This window comes from Hippocampus comes, unplaced genomic scaffold (genome assembly GCF_001891065.2).
Source record: "Hippocampus comes isolate QL1 unplaced genomic scaffold, H_comes_QL1_v1.1 scaffold76, whole genome shotgun sequence".
Taxonomy (NCBI): domain Eukaryota; kingdom Metazoa; phylum Chordata; class Actinopteri; order Syngnathiformes; family Syngnathidae; genus Hippocampus; species Hippocampus comes.
This window is the reverse complement of record NW_017805277.1, coordinates 3,323,132-3,336,960: the sequence shown is the minus strand read 5'-3', so window position 1 is coordinate 3,336,960 and position 13,829 is coordinate 3,323,132.

Genomic DNA, 13,829 nt, shown 5'->3' with positions numbered 1-13,829 from the left:
TGGGGGGGTGGGTGGGATGGTGGAAGGGGGGGGGGGGGGGGGCAGAGCAGTGAGGCAGTGGCAAGAAGCAGAGGCTGAGCTCATCAGAACTGATACAAACAGTGTTCTGCTTGAGGGCAAACTCCAGTGCAGACGAGCAATGCCGCCTTGTCACCCTCTTGAGGTAATGCAAAATGCATGGCACTACGTATGAGAGGACAGTGCCAGTGAACATGTGACCGATCTGCAGTTTCACATGAGGCTTGTGAGACAGAACAGGATAAAGATTAAAGACAATGTTTAGCTATTGCGCATTGAGAGCCAGAGTGAACAGGACCGGAGCTGTGTGTTTACCCAGGTGTGTGATGTAGCTTGCCAGCTGCTCTGGTACAATATTAAAAGCAGACCGAAAGCTTAGCTGCATGTACAAATGGGAGCGGGCTCTAAGAAGTGGTTTGGTTTATTTTTTTTATTTGGAAGGCAAAACAAGGCAAAGTTCTCCTTCACCCTTTCACTGCCTTTGTGAGGCAACTCGTTACAGGACTAATGGTGTCATGTTTTGCTCCTCAAACTGACAGTGTTTTCCTCATCAAATCAGAAAAACAGTTCTGCACTATTTCCTGCATAAACCGGTCTATTTTCCAGAACTGAGTTGCAACATACTTCAGAATCATGTCTGACATGCTGCTCAAGTGCCGCACGAAAAACCCTTCTGGCTCCAAAACAATCCATACTGTAATGATTAGAAATGGATTTCATTTAAAACATATTACTAAAAATAGACTTGCTTCAAAACAAGCCCACGCCGAAAAAGTCAGCACTGTTGATGTACACATCATAAAAGAAATGTGATATAATACAAGAAATGTGTATGCCAAATTCATCTTCAAAAAATATTTGTTACATTGCAGACAAAACCAATCGAATCAATTCAGTGAGGTCTTTCCAACAAGGCCACTGCTTCCAATTACAGTAGACCACGCAGTCATCATCTATTTTCTCTTTCTTTATCTGTCCGCCATCGGCCTCATATGGTTGCAATTTGCATTAATTCATAAGTGCACCACATTTGTGTTTTTGCGGCTTCAGAACTTTAATCTCTTGCCCCATCACAACAGAAAGGTATGTTCCGGAGGTGCTTGAGAGCGCTTCCATCGCTGGCCGTAGGTACTAGTCGTGTTTTCCCAAATTTACAGGATGCAGACACAGATGCGAGCCTTCCGTTTTCTTGCAGTAATTGGAAGCCAGCATACAAAGTGGAGTAGCAAGGACCATTAGTTGACCAGACAGTGCACTTTATAGTATCATAACGTATTTACCAAATTGCCTTCCTTTCCAAAATTGTAAATCAATTCATTTTATTTAGAACAATTATAAATAGCTAAACACCGGACATCGCACAAGTTTTGTCGCCGCCACGACACTTGTGCTATGTTTAGACTCACAATAGAGCAAGATTTAAAATCACCAAAGCCACACTATAATACTTGTTACATGACCATAAAAAAGGTTTTCTCCTGCGAGAAACCTGTAAAAACCTAGTCATGTAGTTTTAAAGAAAAAGGAGCACATGTTTGTGGTTGCCAGGGTTTTGACAGCTGCACACGTGGAAGGCAGCCATCTGTACTCCAAAAATCAATGTGACTTACAAAGAAAGATTGCACACAGTATCTGTGCGATGACATTTTATAGCACCGTATCTACATCATACATTTTTTACGAAGTAGATTTGGGATCTTGCTGCAGAATCAGACCGGTTACACTCTGTACACTGCCCTTGTGTGCTGTTTCTGCACTAGTGTCAAGACAAATTGTAATGTATGTTTTTGTCTTGGCAAATATCTCTGTATGCCAAAAGTGAAAGTTTTTGTATCGTCAGGATTATACGCGTTGTAGAACAATTCAATTCATTCCTGTCTTACTATGGTCCAATAAAAAGCAGCAATTAATGTTTTGTGGAGTCAATGCGGCGCTACATGCTTGCAAATGTGACAAATTGGCTTTTGTAGACAGTGTGGTTTTCAACAAAGCTGATCAGACATGACATTTGAGGGTATTCCTCCCTCGGTGGGGGCTGTGGGCTAGATAATGGCTGCCATATTACATCAACATGGTGCCATGCCAACAGCTTTAACAGCTCACACATGCCGCGATGCAAAGCTTTAATGTGCTTCCCGTCAGAGGTTGTCACATAGCTCTCTCAAGACGATGACAGCCAAGAGGGAATTCTAGATGCTTTGTAGAGGAATTTTCATTGTGTGATTATTGAAATAACAACAGTATGTTGTTTACGTGAAGCGTTCATTGATTAGCATTGCAAAAAAAAAAAAAAAAAAAGCAATTGATCGAGAACAAATGTGCTGATTCAAATACGCACAAATGTGATCTTGGAGTCCAGTTCAATATGGTTCATGATATAAGAGCAATAACACACAAGTCGAAATCTTGACAAGGCAAGCATCATGCAAGAGTGCCGAACATGAACTTGTATTGCTGTTTCAAATCTTGTAGAAAATGAAAATTGTTCTTGTTCAGATAAAGGAGAATAGTGCCTTCAACAGGCCAAAAATATGACCAGCTCCCCACATGGAATGCAAATATTTTACAATATGTTGATGCCAAAACTGGTCAAAAGACATTTTTAAATTTCCTTGTTTGAGATGGAAAAGCATCAAAACAACAAACATAAAATTTGTGATTTTATGTTTGTTCCTAATACTGGGGATTCCCACCATCATATTTTGCTTCAGAAGTGTGACTGTCATGTCCCGTTTTCGACAGCAGGTGGCAGACGGTGCTTTCTGGCCGGATGCACACCTGCTACCTATTTGTTATTAGGCACTGGCTTTATTAGGGCTGTCTTTCGTACTCTCACTTGCCGGAGAATTGCTTGCCGTGCCACTGCTTTGCCCATTGTGTCGGTACTTTGCCTTTTCGCATTTCGTCTTTGTGCGCGAGTTAGAATTGGTGTTGTATTCTCGGTGTGTATTATATTGCGACAAGTTTGTTTTTTCCCCCTTGCCTTAGTGCGAGCGTTTTTTGTTATTCGGTTTTTACGTGTTTTCCTGGTACTCGTTTTTTGCCAGCGTTTTCTGTTGTCTGGTTTTTGCGGTGCGGGTTTTGTTAATAAATCTTATTTTCATACGGAGTTCTTTGTTGTTGTCTGCTGTTTCGGGAATCCTTTAGATTAATTTTGGTTGCGAATGAAGCGGGTTCCTTTCCGCTTTGCTCGCAACGTGACAGTGACCAACCACAAACTGCCCTACCAGGAGACAATTATGAATTAGCATGATGATTTAAGATCCTACCACTCCTAGAAGTGTGACTAGAAAGAGCAGATTTGATTTAAAAGGTTGCTATTGCACTTATGAGTATGTTATCGCTTTCTGCTTCTACATGTCAGGTCATTTAGAGATCAAGAAGAACAGCAGCGAGGAACACAGGAGCAAAGTGATCCTCCCCTGTAACAGCAAACACATGTTCATCCCTTAGGCGAGAATCGAAGATTTTTGTTATTCTTGCTGTACATGTGGTCATTGACCCACCCCAGAGACGATTCAATTCTCTTGACCACCTTTGCTGACATTTACATGATGGAATTCGTCGACCGCATGCAATCTTTTCATCAGGATTTAGCCTCTCTTGTAAAGCTGAACGCCTTTGATTGCTCAGTAACTCTCACACTCAAGATAATGGTGGTAGGTCCTGACTCTTACAATCCGCATTCCCCTTACGTGTGCCTTTTTATTGGACATAGCACAAGATTGTCAGGTGTGGGTGGGCTTGGCTGCTTTTGCATTTTGCGTTGAGCCTCAGAGAGGATGGCTTTGCCAGTTAAACGTTACACTGAGCCAAAGCAAGCTGGTGGTCTCCATTTCCACAAATCAAAGCAGATCGTTACAAATCGTGATCATCACTTCCTTTCTTTTTCCAAAGGAAAGCATCTTGGAGATGATTCAACCAGACTCCAGGGAAATGTCGTTTGGCTCTACCTATCCGCATGGAACACATTGCACAAGAAATGGCAGTAAGAGTCATCAGAGCCACGTTATAATTCAAACACGTTAGACAAGGATATGGATGGACTTAAATTCAAGGTAGGAACTTTTATGGCCTTTGCATCCAGAAAAAATAAAGTTATATTGTGTGTTTATGTGCCGGTATCAGAAGCTAACATTGATAATGCTGTTCGATAACACTAATCTGAGAACACATGACCGTTGCAGCTCTGCTTAGCTTTTGTCTTTGACATAGTAGCCATTCTCTGTAGGCTGGGCATCGCTTGCAAGAAAATAGAATGGCACGTCTTTGCGCAGGGGGCCGCATAATCATTGGCGGTCTTCGTGACATGAAATCACCAACTACTGCCGATCACAGCAAGCCGAATACAGCATTTCCATCTTTTCCCCAGACTCCTGTAAACAATAATAATTTTGAGAACATTGTTGTCTGTATGTCAAACTTTTAAAGCGCCAGAGTGACAGTGCTATACAATTGCAGTGAACAATTTTTTATTTTATTTTTTTATTCTTGCCGTATCTTGCAGACTACGTGCTGAGTGCTCCTGGGAAGAAGCCACGCCGTGGTTAATTAACAGACGGTGATTTGGTCCCAAGAGGGCCCACCAGTGAGCTCACTTCCCCTCATCTTCACACATGCACGGCGGCCACTACCCAGCTATGACTCAGCCCATGGAGGGGGGGAAGGGAGGTCAAGACGGAGAATGGGAAACAGGAAGTTGCTTTACCCGCATCTCTCATCCCATCATGATTACAGGCAAACTGATTAAAACAAAACACAGCCCTGTAAAACACACACACACACACACACACACACACGCAGGGTTGAAGCAGGATGTTTGAGTAGGATCCTGAACGTGATCATTTTAGACTCTAATGGCATCCTGATGGAACACAGGTGCCTCCTAAGTCGCAGACGTGGAAAACGTCTACTCGAAATGACTCAGTGCCCATGTTCTTGGTTGAATCATTTAATGACTCCGATGGAGTGCGCTTATATGTCTTTTGGTATTTTCTCATGCTAAGGAGCGTCAGCGTGAACTCTTCCAAAACAATATCAAAGACTAGATAGCAGGATGATGAGAGCCCAAGTCTCTGTGGCAACCAAACAAACATGACTTTTAAAGGATTTCTCTGAGATTTCGGTGCAGGTGTTGTGCCAAGATCAAAGCGACAACATACAACCGCTTCGTTTCGGAACTCCACGAGACTGCCAGCTAATGATGTAGTATTCCTTTGGACTAGTTAAGCTTCGATGATGCATCGGTGACTGTAATAGAAACAACCCCCGAGAATACTGTATGTTGATTACTTGTGGTTTAATTCCTAACGGCTGAGCACAGACACGGCACTGATGTGGCGTGTTAATCGAATAGCTTGAATTGTTGTCTCGCATTTTCTTCCACATATACAGTGCATCATGTGGAACACATGGCTTTGATTATGGGTTATGTGGTACTCATGCATGGGTGCATTCCAGTGCCTATCACAGTCATGTGCTCCGAGCTGGGGGAATACAGCTTTTTTGGAAAGTCAAAGGAATGCACCCAGAATGCAAAAATAACACATACTTTCTGAGCTTTTTTTTTTTTTTTTAATTCATTTTGGTCTCCAGTGGTTTTGCCACATCAGTTACAGCATGATGTTTTTTAACATGTCTGAATGAACTGTAGCCTGGAGAATTGGGTCAGAACATGGACTTGATCCAGAACACAGTAACATTTGCTGTTCGCTCATCAAATCCACCAAACATGAGCTCAAACGCAGGCAGACAAACCACTGAGTATCTAACAAATGGGGCTTTCTCTGTCGTCCATTGCCATGGAAAATGGATGTTTAACTGTGGAAATTAGTCGTAATGAAATATAATTCGGTTGGTTAATACAAGTCCACTGTACTGCGGCAGGACCGGGCAGGAAAAGGGCACGGAAAGCCAGCAGTGTACGCAATCAAGCAAGAAGCCTAACCCTAAAATGAGACCTATTGCATCAGCAGAGGTAGTACACGAGACAGTATGAGACAGAAAAAGGGCTTTTTATTCAAACTAATCCTTAATTAACCCTTTCATGCACCCTGTAACCTGATAACATGATACAGTGTCCACCTCAATAACCACTGTCCCTGAAAGGGTTAAATTCATTTTCATTTGACTGATTATTAAATATACTGTTGGGATTAAAAATCTGTTGTCTGTCTCTTTTATGAATGTTTACATCATCTCAAGCAAAGTTGTTACTGGTGTAACCTGTTTTTTGACCGTTTTGTGTGGCTTTTTACAGTACGGGTCAAAATGACCCGCAACATAATCAATGTGATTTTTTTTTAGCATAATTTGAGGGTTAAAGGTGTATGAAATGTACTGACGGAAAAAAAAATACTGCAATGGAAATTTTGTTTGCATCAACGCATTAGAAATTTGATTACAGTCCCTTACGTTCAAGAGAGAATTACTATTGCGCATAACCCTTTCAAGCTTGAAGGTTTTGAAAGCTCTTGAACAGTCTTCTCATTCACCGACGGATGACACAGCATCAGGAGAAAAGCGAGGGATCAGTATCTTGCTGAAGGACACTAAGGCATGGCCACAACTTTCGAGTTGGGAGTCAACCACTCAACCGACCGACCCCTGCGTTGCCGATAGGCTGATGCGTTGCATGATTATATTGCAATACATATTTGAATGTAACCGGAATGTGAGTTAAATTTTACTCCATCCATGCAAGCAAAGTTTTTAATGAAGGTGCTCTTTACTGAATAGTATGATCTATTTACCCAAATAAAGCAGCTACAAATTGTTACCCTACATTTATTGGGTAGATACTATAGGTTGGTTTTTACAGTGTACATTTATTGAGTAGATTCTAAAAGTTGTTTTTTTTAAGTGGTAAATTTATTACATTTTTCTATGTAATACTTGCTATAAAATAGAGTATTTGTTACCCTTAATTTGAATACACCTAATTCCTTTAAAATCTAAAATAATCAGGTAAATTTTACATGATTTTCATGGATCATATTTACCACTCTCAAATCTTTATTTTGCAGTGAGTCAATCGAAACTGAGTATTGTTTTTGTAAACACACATTAGACTAACATGAATCCAACTCAGACTTTGCGTATACTGTACATCAGGGGTATCACACTTATTTTTGTCACGGGCCACCTTATAGCTCCGGTTTCCCTCGGACAGCCGTTACGTCTGTGACCCCATATAAATGTATGATCTCCTGATGTGATCACTTTTACAAAGCAAATTGATGGATAACTAGTTTTGATATCAGAATCCAGTCAATTGTTTTCCTCAACTGTGTTTCAGTTTATTTAAAGGGGGTAATGGTAAGACAAAAATCTCGCTGTTTCTCAGATATCAGTGTTTTAAAGTGAAGATAATTTGCAAGACCCATGAAGTCAACGGTCATGATTTGCCACATAAAAATGATTTCTCTGAGTTTGACATCAGTGCTGTACATTATGTCCAATATACTTTCAAACCAAAAGCTGCATGTTTTCAAGCGACTCAAGCACCCATTGAAAAAGACTCATTTTAAATTTTGCAAACCTGTTTTTCATTCTTTCTAAAACTCTGATCTCTGAACTTTGTTTTGGAAGACAGCGCCAAAGCCTTTTTTTTAAAACTGCTTTTTGTCACCACAGCCATTAATTATATTTTTGTTCAAATGTCTTCATCATGGATACCTTTAAAAATACAAACATGCAATGTTTAATCAGTGGCATGTACAAACTCATATAGTGTCACGCACACAGCCACGCACGCATTCATTTACTTTCACCTGTATTTTCTCCACCCATGCTACGCTTCAGTCACTGTGCACATAAATCTGGATACACCCTCCTTGGAACGCCTGCATGGTACTGATAATGAAGCTGGAGAGATTCCAGCAGCTCTTCCCTTTCCACAATGTGGGACATTGTACTCAGCCTGTATAGAGCACAAAGATCACAGACCTAAATACTGCAAACATAAATGCGATCGGTCTCTATGGGTGACACACAACCAGTCATTACAGAACTTTAGGATCAGAGTTTTGGCTTTGTTCCCTTGTCAGTGTGTTTTATGGCTGAAATCCTCAAGATGCTTTTAGATGAAGGCGCGTCACTACCACGCAGTCCCGTATCATGTCAGCATACCGCATCGAATGGTCATCGTAAAGATGAGTGGCTTTTCTGCCTGGTTTGTCCCCAATGCAGCTTCGTGTCACGGTTTGTGTGGCTGCTTGAGTGGATGTTTTACATACATCCTCGCTGGGAGTTGACGCAGGACGACATGAGAACCAGTTCACGGCAACTTGTATTTCAAGTCGAGGGCAAGCCAAAGGTGAAGCGAAACCAGGAGCGCAAAAGAGCAAATAGGGAACACAAAGCTGCAGCTCAGAGTACAAATATTCAACAGGGAGGAGGAAAGGAGGCTTTTAGGGATCATTACTGGACTGAAATTCTTGTTTTGACTTGCACAAAGTGATACACAAGCCATGAGGGCAACAAAGGGTGGACAGATAAAGCACCTCCTCACTATGTGGGTTCCCCTGAGTACACAGTCATCAATCCTGCACTAAGTACCATGGTTTTGGGTTGAGTTCAAAATAAAGAGGGAATATGAAATAGGATTCTTTGATTTGTTTTCTTCTGTAAAGAAGTGAAAGAGTTAAAGTCAATTTACGGGACAAAGTGAAAGTGCACTGTTATCTCTTTACACAAAATAGGACTCCTGTCTCAAACTGGCAGTGCACCAAATTAAATGAATTCTGGTTCGGTTCCTAGTTTGGTCCTTAACATGTCAGAAAGTCGTCAAAAATGTTGATCATTGTTTGCGAATGTATAAGCAATTATTTTATTTTCATTTAACACGAAGACAGTCCTGCTTTCATGGAGGACATCTAAACAATTCATTTATAATAAAAACACAATTACCAATTAATTGGATAAGCGCTTAGTTGTGGATTAATCGATTAATCGTTGCACCGGCCCAGGAGATTTTTGAAAGCCGTGGTCTACCCAGTGTTGCTACATCAAACACTGAGTACTCAAGTAACAAAGTCATTCTAAACTAATTAGCTTTGCACTCATGCTGTGTTATGACACATTTTCATTGGTGAATAAATTCTGTTTTCAAGTGGAATACTTTGCAAAAAGAATGAGCTCTGAGGAAAGAAGGTGAACATCCACATCCCTGAAATCCCGGCTCAAAGTAGCAACAAAATCCAAGAAATGCATCAGCACTCAATTCACATAATATCAATTCAGATAAGAACACGGCAGGCGAGTTATTCAAAGCTTCACCTACAGGTACATACTTTAAATATGTAGAAAATGACCTCTGAATGATGAACTCATGGAAACAGCTATCATGTATGGTCGTTGCTTTCGAGGATCACGGTGCACACCATCAACGGATGAGCTGTTTGCATCACAAAATATAAAATACCTGCGGCTGAACTACACGCCTTTCAAATCCGACTGACTGACTCACACACACGCACACACGCACAAGCACACACACACACACACACACACACACACACACACACACACACACACACACACACACACAAATAGAGCGTGCAACAAGCATGAAAGATGCATCCCTCAATTTTATTGTACGGGCACTTCCACACACAGAAAACAGTGAGTTGAATTAATTTTTATCTGGTTGTGCCTTTAACAGGTTCTGTACATATAGCTTGAAAATATCTACATTTGTGTATACATGGGTATACACATAAATGTAAATGCCATGGCATTTTGGACTACACATGGTATCTGTGTTAACCTGCATAACGATTATGAGGGGTCCTTGGGAAGGGTGCTGTGGACTCAAAAAGTTTGGGAAGCCATGATCTCGATCACTCACAGCTAGTTAGCTGGACTGCGGTGCTCATAAAAAAAAAATATATATATAAATATTTCAAGGCAGCTTTTGACCTTATTGGCTTGTAGTCTGATGGTGTATGATGAGTCCAGAACCAATAACTAAAGGGGTTGGTCTTGACTACCGGCTAATTTGTAGTCTAGTGGTCATTACTGAGAGACAGCAACCAGCTGTCATGACATGCTTCTCATGTGGAGTTAAAGATCGGTAACAAGGGGCTAATATACAAAGCTTTCCTCACTAACAACACGTCTACTGACTCTCCCTATTTTGCTACTTTGTGGTTTGTCAGATAAATCCTCTGTCACTCCTTTGAAACCCTCCTACACTTTATTTTTTCTGCTAAACATTCCTTCTCCCTCCTCCACATTAAACTCACAAGGAAGAGAGCATCTTCTAGGGACCCATCCTCTTTCTTGGCTTTGTTGTGGGAAGGTTAACAGTTAACAGAGGAACGGTTAATACTGGAAAGTCTCACCCTGGGAGAGTAGACACCCACATAGAACACACACACACACACACACACACACACACACACACACACACACACACACACACACACACACGCGCACACACACACACACACACAGGCACAAATATGAGAGTGGGACAGTGTTTTAGGCTACGTTCACATTGCGGGAAGTGATGCCCAATTCCGATTTTTTGTTAAAAATCTTTACGCACTCGTTCATATTACAAAAACAAATAATAGACCTCTAATGTGAACAAAATGCATCCATGATATGACCCATAAAACAGACAAAAGACAATGTCATGCGGCACAGAGTTTACGGAATTAAATACGGTTTTGCGTGTCGCGCACGGACTTATATATAATGGACTAACAATAGCCCCCTCGCGACTAAAGCCAGAGAGCAGTCATCTTATGTTGCATTTTCTCATATGGAGTAATGAGAGCCTCTCAAAGAACAAACATCACTGTTTGCATCGACCATTCTGCAGCTACAATGTCAACATAACCTAGAATGGGAGGACGAGTCCAGCATGTCTGCAATGTAAGGATATTATAGTTCACGAAAAACCAACAAAATAGCGAAAACTAAAATTGGAAAAAAAAAAACAAAGAGTATATTAAAAAATTATCACAAATTAAACTATGTTTTAAATTTACAAAACTAATTAAAACTAACTATAATATTGGTCAACAATTTTTTTTTTTCTGATTCCAAATCTGCTTTGGTTCTTCTCTAGCACATCAGGTTTTCATTCTACTACTACTACTAGTACTACTACTACTACTACTGCTACTACTAGCAATACTGTAATACGTGATATATTAAAATATATTTTTTTCTGTTTTTATGATTTAAGGGTTAGGTTCAGCAATAGGTGGAATTCTTTTCTGAAACCTCATAGCTTCAAATTACAAAACACGGGACAACCCACATTGCGCAAGCTTTCATAGGTCAAACTTAAAAGCAGAAAAAAAGAAAAGATCTTAAAAACTTCATGTGCTGGAAAAAAATGATGATCAAACAAAGATAAAATTTACTTTAGACCAATATAATTATTGCAAAAGTGTCCTTCATTTCCCTCTTTGTCAATTATATCAATATGGTTAATTTTAAATGTATTTAAATACTGCAGGGCTGTTTGCTGCAAAGCAGTTGAACAGTTGCTAGACCAGATCTGAGCTTTACTGAGGACATTAACCACAATACATCTTTCTTGAGAAGCACGATTATGCACCGCACTGAATGCACTTCGAAGTCTGCGGACTGAGTACGTGCATTTGATTTGTGGATGGTTGTGTTTAAAATGTTTTTAAAATATTTTACGTTGACTTTTTGCTGCACAATACTTCCATTGAGGTTTTTTTTTTTAAATCTTGCACACAAGAAATGCAACCCCCCCCCAAAATTATACTAAAACTAATGAAAACCAAGCTAAAATGAGTGATTTCAGCAATATCTTCTTTAAAGTGAATAAAAACCTGCCCTGAAATCTGACAAAAACTAACAAAATTAATAAATTAATCAATAAAAGAGCAAAACTCAAAAAGCACTAAAAACTATTCATCCATCCATCCATTTTCCGATCCGTTTCATCCTCACAAGGGTCGCGGGGCATGCTGGAGCCTATCTCAGCTGTCTTCCGGCAGTAGGCGGAGGACACCCTGAACTGGTTGCCAGCCAATCGCAAGCTCAAAACTAACGCTAATGAAATATCCAAAACTATTATAACCCTGCTCTAAAGAGGATCATGTGACCCCCTGATCATGGAACTCAGGTGATAGAGGCGAAAATGAGAGAGGAATAGCCCAAGGAGACATGGCGCTTGTCTGGCTTGCTTCCCAGCCTCCCGTGTTTGAGCATGAAAAGGAGTCGGTCGTTTACACCTCAGCGAAAAAAAGCCTCCACAGCCACAACAGCACCTGGTTGTCATTTAACCTAATGGACTTGGTGCTTCCTCAATAGTTATCAACTTGGGCGAGCTTTTCGTTATGATTCGTGTTCCGACTTCCGCACCATTCTTCATCAACCACTATTCTCTCCATGACTTCCTCCCCGGTCTTATCACTCTCCACCCTTGTCTTTCTTCCTCTCTCCTGTTTATTTTGTTTTGTGGAGAGCTGTGTTATGACAAAGCCTTCACTCCCCGGATGTATGCAGTGAGTTCTTGTGTCATGCCCTTATGAGGGCCCTCGCAGCTCTATGCCAGCCGCACCCAGGCTGCCCTTCCCAGACGCAGAGTCTGGGAGGAGGGGCAGAAAGGAGGGTGGATGACTCTTGTCCACACACCCTGTCCTGTTCTTAGTGGAATTGATGTAAACGTCAAACGTGAATGCAGTAATATTACTGCATTCACATAGTTTTTGATCTCACTGTGAAGTAGAACGTGCTGACTTGCCACTTCCCACACAGTTGTCTTTCCTGTCTCATTGTGTCAACTTTATGCTTTAATAGTCATCCTTCTGTCCGAGAACAGAGTTCTTAAACCAAGAAATGAATGTCTGATAGTCACACAGAAATGCCCGAAACTTCAATGCTATAGTCCAGGGTTCCCACGGATCCTTAAAGTTCATAAGAATCCATAAAAAAAGAAGTTGTAAAATTATGTTCTTAATTGTCCTTAATTTGGAGGGAAAGCTTCTAAAATCAATAAAAATCCTTAAAAATTAACCTGTGGTGTTCATTTCATTTGTGTATGTCATTTTCCCCACCCTTCCAATTAATAGTTTTGTCGTAAAATGCGCCTGGCGCCCTTCCCCTCAAACCCCGCTGTCGGGCTACATGCCTTCCTGGTTCCCGCTCTGCTTTTCCCGCCGTCTCCGATCAGTTCCGATGATGATCACGTGATCACTTTGGGTCATTTCGGGCCAATTTCACAGACAGTATGTGAGATAAAGGGTTAGCTGATTGCCCCTAAAAATAAAGATGTGCCCTTCCTTTGGCGGCAAAGATTTGAACACCAGCTCAGTGATATGTGGCTTTCTGTTCATTAAATTCATTAAATACACTGCTGAATGGAGAAAAAGTCCTTAAAAATGGTGAAATTTGCCCTCAAAAGTCCTTAAAAGGTCCATAAATAAAAAGGAAGTGGAAGAGTGGGAAACCCGTTACCGGTACTTATTTCCCTTGATCATTAGCAATCATTCAGGAGTTTTTATTATTTAGGTTTCTTCCTTCCTGTAGTAATAAGAAATTGTACACCCGGAGGTACAATTTTGCTTTTTCTCAGTCTACTGAAAACATTTTACCTTAAGTAAGACTCTGTTCAGTAAAGAAAGCAGCTGTTCTTTTTTCTTAGAGTGTACACACTTTGCTATCACGGTCAGCCCATCTGCCTCAGAGTCATGAGATCCATGTACTAATCTCTGTCTGTGTGGAGTTTGTTTTGCAAATTCTCCTTATTTCCTCTAGGCACTCAGGTTTACGCTCACATTACCAAAACATGCTTCTAAAGTTAATTTGAAACTCTA